The following is a 17128-nucleotide window of genomic DNA, read 5'->3' as shown; positions in this document are numbered from 1 at the left end:
GAAAAGGAGCACATTGTGAGTAGCAGAACACATTAACTGTATTAAGTTCCTATTTTCATAGTACCATTAACTTATGACTTTGGTATTGAAACAGCTACAAGATGTTTAAACATCTGCAAGTTTAGAGCCAAATTATATACAAATCATAGCACCTTCTTATGAGAACCATCCTTTGTGAAGTGTCAATTGCTTCATGAAAGTCTTCCAACATATCAAACTCACAGTGATAACTCTTCATTATTAATCTCCAGCTATCATAAATACTTACAAAGTACTAACTCAATGCCAATACTATGCTACAAGTTGGGATACAGCAAATACAAGATAAATTCTTGCTTTCAAATGGCTGCAAATCTGAGAGCAGGATACATTTTTTAAAACCAGACCAATGCAAGTTCAAGATAAGTAATACAAAATGAATGGTAGGAAGTGGAAAGAGGGAGAAAATACTGTCCTGATACACTTGTGATTTGGTGGGAAAACAGACTCCAGCTTAACATACTATACCTCATTACATAGGGCAAAAATTCCAACCAGAAAACTATCATTTACTTATCGACAACCAGCACCTAACATTATCTAATTTCTTAGATTGCTGGCTGACTGACTGCACAATTGACTGATATATTGATATCTGCTTGCCCCTTTGGAATATTTCAAATACACCTATTTCTGTTCTCTAATCATATCAGTAACTTTCAAATTAACTCATCTTAAAGGGTCTTATCACCCTGGGGAAATTTGGCATCACTAACTTAATATCCTACTTTCTCATGCTGGGATATGGGCATTATTATTGCCATAATTAAGACCATAATAATTAGATTTTTACAGTTACCTGGATTGCATCAAACTCCAACACTGGGGGTTGGGTAGCTGTCTATGTTATGGGATGTGGAAGTGAAAGCATATCCCACACCCAACTGGACTCATTTAGCGGCTAACACCGAAAATCAACTTTGTTAGGGAACATAACTCTTGCCTATGTAGAAATTGATTTTGGAATCTGAATTATTCCAATACAGGTGAAACCAAGTTACAAAGTAGTTAAGGGCCTAGGGCTTTATTTGTGATTTTTCTTAGAACTTGTCCTGTGCAGTAAATGTTACATTTAGCATCAGGAGGACCCACAGCAAAAATGCTCAGTGTCTCCCCTCAAGCACATCACTGGTTAAGGAAAGGCTGGCTTCAGTTATCTGGCCATGATATTTCAGGACAGCACCACATAATTTCATAATTTCCAGTTATGGGGCAATTATAAAATGACAACTGATTTCCATCCTAAATTTTTGTCATTAAGATACCATATGAACTTGGGTATCACTTGCTGCCAAAAATTTTCCATAGTTCTGTGTTCTGCTACCCTGGGATGATCTACAACTGCAGAAGTTCAGCCTATCCTCAATGGCCTAAGAGGAGACAAAGAGGGCCAAGTGTGGTAGACTAGTGGCTAAGTCCTTGCCTTCTGTGCATCAGGATACCATATGGGCACTGATTCTAATCCCAGCAGTCCCGCTTCCCATCCAGCTCTCTGCTTGTGGCCTGGGAAAGCAGCTGAGGAGAGTCCAAGACCTTGGGACCCTGCTCTTATGTGGGAGACCCAGAAGAGGTTCCCAGGTTCCCAGGTTCCTGGCTTTGGATCAACTAGGCTCCAGCCATTGCAGCCACAATGAACAACAGACAACAGGGAGTGCATCAACAGACAGAATATCTTCCTCTCTGTCTCTGTTTAACTGTCTTTCCCCTAAAAAATAAATAAATCTTAAAATAAAAAAGAGGAGACAAAGCTCAGAATCCAAAATATTTCCTGACACGCAATCTGCCTCATATCTCAACTCCCAACTCTATTCTAACCTCAGCCCTGGAAGGACTTGATTATTCCCCAAAACATACCAGCCAAAACAAGAATGGAGTGGCTAAGAGAACTTCAAAGACAAAAAGAAGCAAAAGATGGGTATCCAGGGAAGATGGGATTAGGAGAAGGAAGATGTGTAAGGCAAAAACTATGAGGAAAAGATTTACATTAGACTTACTACAAACTGCTTTGCTCCAACATAGTCCTTTGTATTGCATAGCTTTAGGTACTTTCTGTGAACATCAGCAATTGGGTTTTCAGGAAGGACAACTCAGCGGTGACACCGCAAGCATCACAGACAGGCCCTTCTTCCTGGAATCATGCCCTAGTTTTCCTGTTGAAAACAGAGGGCTGCACAATATGATCTAGAGACAGTAAATGCACAAAAATCATGGGATTTTGATTCCATGACCCAGTCCAAGTTTTTGGACCATTGGATCCTGCTATAAGCAGCAGATCTACCTGAATCTGAGGACCCTAAGGGACAGTCTCCCTAAGAAAATTAGTTGCAGCTCTGAGCCACTGCATTCAGATCTTTGTTAGTGTCTTAACATGTGCTTTATTTTCTTGGTGTTTTGTTTGTTGTTTTTTTTTTTCAGAAAAAGATATATGCCAGATATGGAAAAAGCTTGTTCTAGAAACATCTCCTCTATTTAATATCCTGCTTGTGATATTTCATCTCATATTTGCCTGAAATTCTGAGGTTAAATTATTGGACTACCGATTTACATCTGGGGAAAATGAGACCCTCTGAGGTTAAATACCTTACTCAAGGTTTTAGCTGGGAAGTAACTGAACCAAGATTTGAAGCCTGCAGGCACCAAATGGCACCAGGGTAATTCAAGCAAAGCTACCAAAGTGCAGGGTTACAGGAGATTTTGATTTTTATGTGTTCCCCTTGCACCTGAATGAACTTGTGAGTGAATGCATTGCTTCACTCTAGTCTTGGCACTGTCCACAAGGCTACATGACTCCAAAACCCATACTTTCTCTCACACTCCATACACATTTCTCTATGACTAGTTTGTCAGCAGTCATTTCACCCTTTTAGAACCCACAGGAATAAGTGATTACCAGTCAACTCTATAGCCTATCCTACCTAACTACAATTTCTGATGTTGCATAAGCAAAGCAGAGTTGGAGAATAAAGACAGATATATAATCCAGAGCTGCTTCTGAAGGTGCCACATAACATGCAGCTATAAAAGGATGTTTGAGGATGGTGTAGCCTCTGCTATTGATAGAGGGGGCTACATTTTTATACAGTCAGAATGTCAAAGCAATCATGCTTTCCAGTGATGTACTGACATCTGATTTCTTTCAGTTTGTACAGAGACTACAACACTTTCGCTCATGGAAATCTACTCTACTAAATCAGAAAAATTGTTAAGTCTAAGGACAGAATGATAGCTGTATTTCAGCCCAAACACGGCCCAAGAAATCGACATAGCTGTCCCACACAGGGCTCTTTCCTCTTCCATGTCCCTTAAGCACTTGGAACAAAACCTTACATGCCAAACATCAAACTGTAGATATTGAATTGGTCAGTAGGAGGGTGAAGCCATCATAGAAGGGTTACATTAAAGATGCAATCTCTCAAAGATGGTGGTAAGATTGTCAGCACTGGCATCAGATTGTACAAAACACACAGAGATCAGATTGTGCAAAACACACATATGCTAAACAAGAAGAAACACTGTACTAAGCGACTGGTAGGAATTAACCAACAATCTGGGTCAGAAAGAAAGGCTGGAGGTTTCAACAGAGAGTACTCAGGCACTAGGACACTAGGGTTATAGAAATTTCTACCAAAACCCCTGAAGGCCTATCACTGAAGCAGGCCCAGAATGATGTCGGATACAATTCTAATAGGAATACAAGGGTCTCTGAGAGGAAGTTGTAGGGAATCAATTTATGGTTTTATATGGAGATGAAAATTCTGTCATTCTAAATTGTGCAAGAGTGGAATTGGTTAATTCTTCCTGGCAACCCTTTCAATTCCCAAAAAGTGCAGACACCAGACATTGTTTTCCTGAGTACTATTCCAACTTTCCACAGTGATTAGACAAAACAGGTTCTGAGATGTCCGTTAACTCTTCTGTATTTCTTCTGTCCTTGCTTTCTTAGGAATCCTCAGAAGCACGTGATAGAATCCTCAGGGAATTCCCATCCCTAATATCAAAGGATACTTGATGTTGGCCTTCTACTCAGAATGTTTGTAGACTTTTATCCTACAGTGGACATTAGGAATCCTCTGTTAAAATCACCCTTTCCCTTCCTGAAGATCCTGCTGAAGGGAGGCCTTCTCCTTTTTTCCCCAACCGCATCATCGATGCATGTTCTGTGTCTGGTCCCCAGGGTTCTGATCTATGCTGTGTGCCCATTAATTATTTGCAAAAGAAGTAAATGCACATGTCTCTTAAAGGACACTAAGGAAAATCCCGAAGAACCTCACATCTCCTCCAAAGCCATCAGAAAACATAAAGAGCAAAAAAGCTCCCAGTTACAATTGGAGATTGAAATCCAGTTATAAGGTTGTACTAGATGGCTCTGAAGTTCCAGTTGCCTTTCAAAATTATTGTGTTCATGTCTAACTTTCCCCAATGGGCATTAATGTTAAATATATCTTATCGATACAGTGGATGGTTCTAGATAAGCTCAATATTGGTGCTGCAATTAATTTGATAGTTGGGAAAGCACATGTCTTTACATTCTAATCATGTTAAGTATATCCAATATGGAAGACAAAACAGGAATAAGAGACTACTCACAGTCACTGAGATGTGGGCCTAAGTGTATAATTAATCATGCAATCTTCTCTCCCCTAGGAAATACTTTGTTTAAAAGAATGATTATATAAGAGGGGTACAAGCATGCAGATAAAGGGCTGGCCAGAGTAGGAGGCTGAACCTGTTTAAGGAAACGGACATACAAAGGAGAAGTCAGGAAGAAGGACTCTAAAAACATTCAGTGATGAAATACTGATGAAATAATTAATATTAAGGATGTAGGAAATATTTTATTATTATTTTGAGCTGACTTGGACATTTGTAAGCTAGAGTGATAATTGGAATGTTTTTTCTTAATCCAATGGTGAATTGGCTGTTTATAAATCGCATGGCTAATCAACATCACACATTTTCTGTGGAAGGCAAAGGAACCTGTTTCTGTTCCCAAATGGCATGGTTATGCTGGTATGTCATGGCTCAGAAAGTTGCAGAAACTCCCACAACACCAGGCACTGTAAGACTTCAAAACATGTTAGGATGGCCAGCTTCCTGTTGAAGTTTATTACGAGAATGTAGATATCTTGGTGGTCCAGAGGGAGAAAAAAGTCACAATCAGCCAGGAAGTTTGCCCAGCACTGAATTCATTGCTATGGAGATTGTGAGAAGCACTGAGACAGTAGGCTGGTGAGATCTACCTGCCCCCTTCTGCAAGACCATAGACACCTCCTCATGGCACCTGGACTAGATACCTTGCCCCAACTTCTTTCAAAAGTGTCTCAGATTCTCCCCTCTCCAGTGATTTTTATGAAACACCTCCCACCTAGACTTCAAAATCCTAATACTGCTTTCATTAATGAGAAATTGTTAACAAAGAAATATGGCAAATGACTGATATCAGGCAAATAAATCATTGATATGACAAATATATCCTGAGAACCCCTATACACCTAACACAGTTTTATTTGTCACTTAGTACTGTTATTCTGTCAATAGATTAGCAAATAAATTTCAACTCTCTTCTTAGGAACTTACTCATGAAGCCTGCAGCTGAAGAACCAGATAGGCATCATCTGTAGAGTTTGGGGTGTTCAGAGGATTTGAAATCATGACAGTCTACTGATATTACCATCACCCACTAGTTAATGTGTGTACTTTCATACACAAAGAAACATGGGCAGTTCCTGTTCTCTGCCAGGCAGTAGCAAGAGGCAGGAGAGCTAAGGCAGACAATCTAATTGGTCTGGTCCTCAGCCCTAAGCCCTTGTTAACCATCCTCCACTTCTCTGTTTTTCTAATATTAAGCCTAATGAAGCAGTTTTAAAATCTTCCTAGCTGTACTGGTCTTGGCTGAAAGTTGAGATGCCCCTCCTCCCAGCCCAAGGGCTTTTGCCTCTACTGATTGAGTTGCATAATTTGATTTAATAAATCAGAAAAATTTGCAGTGGGTTTTGGAAACTTTCAATAGAGAAGATATATATATATATATATATATGGGATGGCTGCTGTTTGATGAATTAATGTCTTTGGTGGTGAGAATTCCAGGCACATACACCCCTCTTACTCTTCAGCACCCTGGCCTTACTCAGTAAGATTTTTACCTTTAGCATAGACATATTTTGACAAAACAGTTTGGACTTAAGTTCTGTTTTCTCACCAAAAGAAGGAAGTCTCAGGACCCCACATTTAAAGGTTTTCAACAGTTTCCTCATTAAAAGAAAACTTCCTATCTCCCTCTCACCCCATGCATTCATTCATATCTACCGGAGCCTTGTTTCCTCTTTCACCTCACCTCCTCCTTACATCAAGACAACCCCTTTCACACCTAGGACTAGGGGCCCTCTTTGTGAGAGAGACATTTCAACAAGGACTGAACTCATACTAAGAGATGATGCCTGTATGCTGTTACTCTTACTGCCTGCAAAGGGTTCATTTAGGATCCTAGAAGACACCAAAATCAGCAGATGTTCAAGTCCTTTATATAAAATGGCAAATTAATTGCATTCAACTGACATAAATCATTCCACACACATTATCTTAGAGCTGTATGCAACAACTTGCTCAATATAAATGCTACGTAAATAGTTGTTTAGGAAACAATGACAAGAAAAACAGTATGGACATGATTAGCACAGATGCGATTGCTTTGAAATATTTTTATATCTCCAGGTGATTGAATTTACAGATGCACAGCATGTGGAGGTTGACTGTCCTTCAAAACATCGTATTGGTAGCAGCAATATAACTGGAGTAAGATGATTCTGATTGTGGTATTGATTTGCATTCCCCTGGTGATAAGCGATATTGGGCACATCTTTGTGCATTTGTTGGCAGTTTGTATATCTTCTTTTAGGAAATATCTATTTAAATCTACTCCCCATTTTAAATTGTACTATTTGTATTTTATTGCTCAGCTTATTTTAGTTGCATATTATATATATATATATTTTTCTAGATATTAACCCTTTATTAGATGTACAACTTGCAAATGTTTTTTCCCATTCTGTAGGCTGTCTCTTCATTTTGTTCATTGTATCTTTGCTCTATAAAAGCTCTTACATTTAGTGTAACTGCATTTCTACATTTTTGCATTTGTTGCGCAGTATTTTTGGAGTCCGACTCAAAAATTTCCTGCCCATTCTAATGTCCTGAATCATCTTTCACCATGCTGTCTCCTAGTAGGCGCAAAGTTTTAGAACTTGGGTTAGGTCTTTACTAAATTTCAGATCAATTAACTGGCTTTTAGTTATAATTACACAGCAATAACAAGTTTTATACCTTATGGCATAGTACAGAGACTGTCACTGATAATCATATGGCATGCTTCTCTTAAAAAACTAAAAGAAATTATGTTTAATGTTTTCACCATAAGTAAATGTTTGATTGCACTCCATGCTATTTATGCATGTTTAGAAACACCAGCTAGTACCCCAACAAACATGTATATTTAACTATCAATTAAAAATTAAATTGTGTTTAAAATCACGTTCTACCTCAAAAATAGAACCAATTTTATCTCTCGACTTAAAAGCATAAATTTAAAACCCTAAATGGTGAAACACAGACATTAGTGTCTCAGAATCGAAGTAACAAGAATGGGGACAGCATGCCTGGAGCCACCGAGATCTCTGCCACTAGTTCCAGTGTGACCCAATGGCAGGAGGAGAGAGATGACACAGATGGCCTGTCAAACAGCTCTGTTGGCCCCGTCACTGCTTGTTGAGTCCATCAGTCATATTTTCTAACTGGCTCTAACTGGATTCTGAAGTCTTGCATAAAGCAAATGAGGCAGTAATCAAGATCTTTGTCACTCTCTCACATTTGCATGGAGTAAATGCTGCATCTTGGGGACAGCTCATCAGTCCTCCGTTCGCACAGAAAGAGATTGTTTTTTTAAGGAATAAAAAGAAAACAACTCTCAAAAGACCCTAGACATTTGAGACTGTGAATTTTGGCAACATAGGAGACAAAATTATCCTAATTCCTTCTTGAAGACACAGCAGAAAAAAAGAATATTCTAATACCTCCTTGATTCACTTTTGATAGTTTATTACTGTAAAAACAAAACAAACAAAAAAAAAGACTGGACTCATAAAAAGAGGGAATAGTCCTGCCTGTAATACTATTGTGCCACTCTGCTTCTTCTTCACAGCTAGATCACAGAGGTGGCAGCCCACAAGCAACACATAGCCCTCCCAGGCAAGGAGAAGGTCCTGAAGCTCCAACAGCGGTCACCACGAGTCAACTAGAGCACCTGGGAATAAAGGAAAGATGCTGGGACATCCAGCACACAGACTTGTAGCAACTCAGCCTATACGCCCATGCCTGAGTTCTGGAAACAAGACTAGAGAGTCACCTATGTCCTTTCTATATATGTTTAGACATATTCATAGTTTTCAAATACTTTGTGGAGCACTAGTGACATAAATCACAGAAGAAACAAGGTGAATATGCTCTACCAAAAACTCTCCAATGGCTCTCCCTGGGCACCTCCATATGCAACTTCTGGGATAGTCTCAGGGTGATTGTGCATGTTCCTGGGTCACAAGGCAGGTGAGGCTCCCCTGGTCACAGCAAACTATCACTCTGAACAACCACACGGGGCCATACAGAGCATAAGAATATCCTCTGAAGATTCTGCACAGAGTAAGGGGAACAAAATGTGAACCAGTCTCCTGGTGGCAACAAGGGTATATATGAAATCATTATCATCTTTTCTGCCTCCTGGAAAATAAAATCTCTGTTTCCACACTGTGGGAATTAAAAGTGATATTTGCCAAATAGTTCTAGCTCTCTTCTTTCTGGGCATGTGATATTGTTCCTGTGTGGTTAGATGGGGTCAGACAAGCGGTTATGGACAATGAATTGTGGCCAGTGATCTTTTGACTACTGGTGACAGGCCCAACAACATTGTCTTTTCTGTTAGAAATGGCAATTTCCTGCTTTCTGGATAACCACAGAGAATAACCCTTCTGCCCCTACTGACCATGACACACACAAGGCAGGAAGCAAAAGATCCTTATGATGTCTTAGTCACTGGGATTTGGGGACTTACTTGGTCACTGATGCATAATCTAGTCAATTCTGAATAATACATCCCCTCCTGACCTCTTTACAATTTCATAACACAAAGGTCAAATTGATTGGCTTCAGATCAGCAAAGCAACCGGCCAGTTCATTAACTGGTATTTAATCAGCCATAAAAGTGTCGTTCCTCTGTTACTCAGACATTAAAAGGAGAAACAGGTCTCTGTCCTCAGGGGCTCACTGCCCCAGCTGGAAACACACGTTCCATGCAGGGAAGGAGATATTTCAATAGTAAAATGTGGCAATGCTTGCTATTAGAGATAAGGTGATTCTTGGAGAGTGCTTTAAGCAAAATTTGTATGTTCCCCACACACACAAAAAAATTATAATCTGAAGCCCTACAGAGTAGGGTAGCCATGTATGGAGTAAGGAGATAACCAAGGTAAAATGAGGTCTAGCAACAGAACATTTACCTGACAGGATTAGTGTCTTTAGAAGAAGAGAATCCAGAGTACTTTCCAGTCATACTGTCATCCTGAAGAAAAGCCACATGAGACCCCCCAAGAAGGAAGGAATGTGTGAGAACACCCAAGAAAGAGGCTGTGCACACTGTGAAGCATTCTCACCTAAAACCAACCCAACTGGATATTAACTGGGACAGTACACCCTCTGAAAGCTTCTTTTCTTTGACTAGTTCTGTTTTAATTTTGTTATTTAAGCCACTGAGCATGTGGTATTTAGTTGTAGTAGTCTAAGCAGATGTAAGCGGGGAGAGAAATAAATTCTGGGTGAAGATCTTTTGAAGAAAACAATAGTTATTTTGGCCTGGCAGAAGGAATTTGAGAGTAATTATTAATGCCAGTTTTTAATAGCTATTATCTCCTTTCATTTTAGTAACTCTTATAGGCAAGGACTATCATCTCCTATTGAAAATGAGGGAGGTATCAAGTAGAAGCCATTCCATATTTATATATAGTCCGTCCGCTTTGCCCACATACAGTGCTGACTGGTCGGGAATGACTGCAGAAGAGCTCCAGATGACTGGAGGATGGCAATCTCAGAGGCAGAGTAGAAAATGAACAGCAATGGGCCCAAGGACACTTGCTCAGAAGTAGTGAGAGATGCAGAAGGATAGCAAAGCCAAAGTGAGATTAGATACAAACTTCCTACTAGAAGAAAAATGAAGGAACAATAGAGGTGCCCTCTAGAAATACCTAAATCATCCATATTTCTAAGTCTGATCTTGTAGGTCAGGAATTTACTGCAGGCATTAAGCCCTCTAAGATGCTGGCATAGCATACTGGGGTACCTGGGTTACAGTCCCCACTATTTTTCCAAACCAGCTATTACATTCCCTGGCAACAGAAATGATTCAAGAAGTTGAGTCCCTGCCATCCATGTGGAATACTCAGATTGCAATCTAGGCTACTAGCTTCTCTATGGCCCAGCCCCAGTACTTGCAGGCATTTAGGGAATGATCTGTCAGATACAAGATCTCTCTCTATAGATAGATAGATAGATAGATAGATAGATAGATAGATAGATAGATAGATAGATAGATAGATAGAAAGAAAGAATGTAGTCTTTTCAACTCCTAACCCCATTTTTTGCTCACATTGGCCTATCTGCCCCCTCCTAATCCATAGAACCTTAAATTACTGGCCAGAAAACTTGCCTTCCAAACTGAAATACTCAGTCATAACCCCAGGACAACAGGTGTCAACAGAGTCTGTCTTCGGATTCCTGGAGTGATCAGTCACTCTAGGTCTAGGTTACAAAAGCTTCCTCTTTGCTATATGGTGCTTAACAGCATTGTGTTACTAAGCATTATGGGAGCCTATCCTCTTGAGCTAAATTCCATAGGACAAGACTCTTCTGGTTTCTCCACCATTATTCTATCTTCAGTAGAAAATTTGATTCCATTAGGAAAGATTCTGCAGAGACCTGCATATAAATATTTATTGGAATATTCTCTGAAGAGGCTCTTCTGCCAGGGAGTGAGGGAAGAGGAGACAGAGGAGTTAAACTGCGATGTAACAAAAACCACAGGCCATTTTTTGAGTGACTTAGACAATAGGATGGTCATCCAAAGTTGTGCCAAACTGAGGCAATGAGCTTCAGACTCTATACTTCACCATCACTTAGTCAGCAGATACAGATTGCCCAGATACAGAAACAGAAGATACAGATTGCAGATAAAGGGGCCACCACTTTATCAAAGCAGAATTCTCCAGTCCAGGATAATGGTTTGAAAAAGACATAGTTCTAAGCACTACAAACAACAAGATGAATGATTGTTGGGTTAGAACTGAAAAGTATACAAATGTAGATGCTTGAAAGAGCACATGCTTATGAATTCGCAATGCCAGGTCAGATGAGATTTTAGAGTCACACAGGATAGTCATCCTGGCTGTGCTCTTAACTGAAGGCTATAGGAAGGCTGAACTTCAACTATCACTCCAGTGATCCTTGCAGTTTTAGGAATGAAATCCTGTGAATTTGTTTTTTATAGGTCCTATTGTCATTTCCTAGAGGCTGAGAGAATTCCTTGTCATGTAACATCCTACAATAATGAAGAATCTTGAATACATTGAATCCTCAAGATTCTGAATCTGATTTATTTCTCTGTCAATGACCTCTAAACACAAATTTAAAGTCTTATGATGTAATGGACCCAGACCTATTCAAATCAGACCTATATCATCAGGTCAACTTGGAAACTAATCACACCTATAACACCCACCTATTCACAACAATACCTGGACAGGCATTTAACTGGACAACTATGAGAAGACAGGCATATACCAGGGTCAAGGATTTTCAGAGTGATCTTAAAAATCTACTTGCCATAGGCCTGATGTGAGGGTCCTGATGCATTATGAAATCAACTATAACGTTTACCGCCAATAAATAAACTTCTAAGGAAAGAATCAAGTCGTGATTTCCAACTCTTCACTATATTCAGTTCTTACTCATGGCATCTACCCTTATCATGCACCCAAAGAGGAATGGTAAACACTCTAAATTCCCACCAGGATTTGAGGATATGTGCCACACTCAGATCTGTCCACCTTACAGCCCCAGGAGAGACCAGGCCATGATAAGCTAAACTCCAACTCTGTGAAGCCCAGGCTGCCATGTTCAAAAGCACATTATCTCAGAAGTGAAGAGAAGCCTAAGCATAAAATCTCCCAGAAAGCCTATTTTCAATAGGCTGGTTTCTTACCTTTAGGTAATGGCTAGGTGGTCAGCCCTGGAGAAGGTCTAGTAGTTTTCAGAGTCAGATCAACCAATAATTGGGTATATTTGTATAAGTTATTTAACTCCTATTCTCATTTATAGATTTCTTGCTTGTAAATAGATATAATAAGTCTCCTGAGGCCACTGTTGTGGCATCTTCTGCAACACCAGCATCCCATGTGGACACCATCCATATCCCTGAAATGGTCTGGGAAAAGCAGCAGAAGATGGCCTAAGTGCTTGGGTTCCTGCAATCCACATGAGGGACTCAGAAGAAGCTCCAGGTTCCTGGTTTTATAGTTTGGGTCTGGTTCCATCCTAAATGTTGTGGCCACTTGAAAAGTAAATCAGCAAATGGGAGACTTCTCTCTCTGTCTCTCCTGTCTGTAACTCTGGCTTTCAAATAAATAAATCTTTTTTACAAGTCTCCTATCTCCTAATGATTTCTCCCAATATTAGATAAGATAGTGCATGCCTGGCAACTATTTCTCATTTCCTTTCAGATCCATCCTGCATCCTTTTCGGTTTAGCTTGTTTGACCCTTTAAGAGACTGACTAAATTAATGGAATCTATTGTAGCTTGAATAGTGTTGGGTAGAAACTTTATCCTATATTTGCATATTAATAGCATTTGGAGGTAGGATTTCTGGGAATTCATGAGAATTAGACAGGGTCATGAGGGTGGGGCCCCTAAAATGGCATTAGTGGCTGTATTAGTAGAAGAGAGATGAGAGCTGGAAGGCTTGCTTTCTCACCATGAGATGGTACCATCTTCATCAGATGATGAAGCAGATGCTAGTGACATGCTCTTGGCTTTCCCAACCTCTAGAAGTGTGAACCAAATAAATTTTTGTTTGTTTTTAATAAATTACCTTGACTCCAGCTTAGTGTTCTAACCAGAGACAATGGATTAAGATTGGACCCCTGCCTGCTGGCTTCTGATTGGGTCTAGCCAGTGGAACTTGTGGGACAGAGATTGGAGGAGTATGTATTGTCTTTTGGACTCCTTTCCTCCAGGTTAACCTCAGGATGACTGCTTTCCTAAACCAAAGCCATGGAAACTGCCAAGATAACCTTTTCCACATAGCTGTCTGCTTCCTGTTTCCAGTAATTGCCTATGTGTTCCTGCAGGCCAAAGGTGCTAACCCCTAATGACTATTACACCCTGGAATATTGCACAAACCTGCATTGTCTTTATCTTGCCCACACTTCTGTAAATAGATTTTGTAATTAGTTTATTTATTCCTGCTGGAATGGTGTTAAATTGGACCACAGCTAGAATTTCTATCTGCTATGTGTTAACCACAGTGGAATTACTAGACACGAGATATTTTGGTTTCTGGATCCCTCTTGGCTACAGGCCCAATCTCTGTTGAATGCAGCTTGAAACTCAAGGTAGAATTCAGCTAACGAAAGGCATAGCATTTTTAGAGACTTCTGATCTGCTCCATAGCCCTATCTGAGGTTCTCCTTCTAGCCAAAGACTATCTTCTCAGGCTTTGTTCTATTTCTCCATAGGTCACTTACAAATCTCATTCCCTATACAGGGAAAGTATTTTATGATCTGGCCTCCAAAGAATCTCACATTTACTTTTGACAGCCTTTCCCTCCTCTTCTCTCATAGGTACCTGTGAACAGCCTTAAGAATCTAAGGCCTGGACCTAAGCCCCTCTTTCTTCTGTCTTCCAAGGCACATTTATTAAATTTAGTGATTGATGGCTCAGTCAGCTCGGGTTATGGTAACAAAATATCACTGAATGGGTGGCTTATAAACAAGAGAATACTTTCCCTCTCAGCTCTGGAGAGTGGGAGTCTGAGATAGGGGTCACAATAGGGTAAGGCTCTAGTGAAGGCCCTCTTTCTTCTTTCAGGAACTTACTTTGCATCCTATTCATTATGGCTCCACCCCCATGACCTAATTGTCTTCCAACACCCATAGTGCCTACCTTCATCATGCTGTGAGTTAAGATTTCAGTGACAAAAATTTAGAAAGCATACATTCGGTCCTTATCTGTCACTAAGGACATTGACATTATTACAAAAGCACAAAAAGGAAAGCCTCTGAGACAAGTGCTCTCTGTATTAAGATGGAGACACTGACATCTGAAGCAATGCAGAGAAGACAGCCATCCGGGAAGTTCCACTGGAACCACTATCTCTATGCACAGAATGAGAATGTCAGTGTCAAGCAGGAAGAACTAACTATGAGACAAAAGGGAAGACCCCAAGGAAGAAGTCCCTGCACTTTGGCCCCTCTTGTGTCCAGAGGCTCATAACAACCAGTAGTTATTTTGCAGTGTACCCTTCCAGCCAATGCCCTCATGAAGCAGGAAATCACACATGCCACTTATGCATTGGGTAAGCAGTCTATCCACTTAGCAAAAAGTGTGTTTTCTGGGAAAGTGAAAATCATTCTTTTATCCTGAAATTGTACTGGGGGAAATTTTTTGTTGTGTTTAAATACAGATGGGAAATAAATGATGCCAGTGCACTCTATTCTTCCCTTTACTGATGAAGTAGGATACATAAAAAGCCCATTAAAATGATATAGAAGCCTCCTAAGCACCTTTCACATCTTCTTACTCAGTCACTTCCATGTCTTGAGAACAGCACTTCTGTGACAAGGTGTTACCCGCTCATACTCATACATACACTAAGCTTGATTAGGTTCATCCATCTATCCATCCATTCATTCATTACTTCAACCAGTGTATTTTGAGCACTGAGGATGAACCAGACATTGTCCTAGTTTCTAAGATACATGGATAAATTAAGTTCCCAACTCTGAAAGTGTAGAAAAATAAAGAATCAAATAGAAAATTAGGAGCAGTGAAGTCCTGTGTCCTAGAATTTCAGAAAAGGAGCAACAAACTCAGACATTGGGCAATAGGAACAATAAAAGTCTTCTAGCTTGAGAACAAAAATAAATACAGAGCTTATTTGGTGAAAATCACAGAAAGGAAGACATAATCCTGAGAGGGAATGAATGGGGTATCCCAGCCTCAGGAAGAGGCATCACAGATTTCATAGAAAATCTATAGTAATTTAGAAGGGCAGGAACCAAGTGTCATGAAGTAATAGAAAGGGGTGGTAGAGGGAAAATAACTCATGAGAAATTACAGTAAGAAACAAAACTAGAGGGTAAAGGGGAAGACCAGCAAAGCCTTCTAGAATGCAATAAGTTTTGACCCGAAAGTTGAAAAGCCATGACTTTGCTGGATCTATGCTCTGTGGTGGTCCAGATGACATATCCACAAAAGGTATTTTCATAGAAAATGATCTATGCTGCTGAGATGTAAAGTTCATTCATTCACACACTCGTCCACTGATCACATTTTAACTGACCCTCTGACATATTGACAACATTATACTAGACCCAAAAGGAATATAAAAAAATTCAGATATGAACTCATGACTTTGACTTATGCTTAAAGCTAAAATCAAGCTTCGCTTTTCTTGAAAACCATGATGCGATTGGAGGGAGAGGAATGAGAATGAAGTCACCTGAAAAACTGGCAGAGTATCCCTTCTATGGCCTTATAAACCATTATCTTGGGGGAAAAATGATATTTTCTTTCTTGAAAATGTTTGACTTTTCCACTGACAAAATAGATGATCATCTCAGCACAAGGACTGGCCCTGGAGCTCTGATCTACTGGCTTATTGTATGTACAGGTCCAGGGGTTCAAATCTCTGCACTAATACTCATTGGCTGTTTGACTTTGATGCAGTGATTTAACAATTCTTAGTTTCCATTTTGGGGATTACTAAAATGGAAATGGTAATATCCACCTTGCATGATTTTAAAAATAAAACACAATAATTAAAATCTATTTATGATTGCTAACTTTAGAAAGAAAAGGAAAAAAACTGCACAATGAGTGCCAAATGTTCTATATAAATTCTGGAAAGAGTAGCAAGGGAGTGAGAAAAATTGAAGGGGAATTTTAGCAGACAATGTTTTTTGGTTGAAGCTTGAAAGTAATCAGTGGGGTCTGCAATAGATGCTTCAGAGACTGTCTTACAGGGCACAGGGTTTTTCATGGCATTTACTCATTTTCTTTTTCTGTTAACCATCCTTGGGCTTACGCTCATTGATGTTACTTCTGGCAATATTTGTCTCCTATTTATTTCACAAAATTTCTTCTTCAGACAAACTTATTTTCCAACCTCAAATACACTATCCCTGATCCTCTGATAGAATCATGCACCATTCACCTATTTTTGTGGTATAGTCCAATGCTTCCTATTTTAGTGAGACCATTTTCCTCTTGTATATCTGATTATTCCTGGAAAACTATCACATTGATAGCAGAAATCATACACTTATTTTCATCTCCAGCAATACTAAAAGCTTAATAAATGTTTGTTGAACTAAATGTTCATGATACTTTGTAGTTTTTAAAATGCTCTGTGTTCATCATCCCAGAAAATTTTACGAGCTTCTTACAACAATCTTTGGAGTAGGCTCAAAGACTTATACTTTAATTCCAATTTAGAAAGTGATCCAAATGACACACTGTGTACATTGTGGTTGTTCTTCAAGAGCATAGATGCACACTTCTTCACTGGCAGTCAAAACTAATCTCATACACAGGGAGAGTTGAGGAGCTAAGGCAAGGGAAGAGGTGCATATTTTATAAATAATTTTTAAACACCCAATACTATAAATCTTTAAGAAGAGCTTTATCAAGATGTCATGGAAAAGAGTGAGAGTTTGGTTTTAATAAAATAGATCTAACTCTGACCTTGCATGTGTAAGCTCAGTAATGTTTATCAG

The sequence above is a fragment of the Ochotona curzoniae genome, unplaced genomic scaffold, assembly GCF_017591425.1.
Source record: "Ochotona curzoniae isolate NIBS_2020 unplaced genomic scaffold, NIBS_Ocur_1.0 contig_43, whole genome shotgun sequence".
Lineage (NCBI taxonomy): Eukaryota > Metazoa > Chordata > Mammalia > Lagomorpha > Ochotonidae > Ochotona > Ochotona curzoniae.
This window is presented reverse-complemented; position numbering follows the sequence as displayed.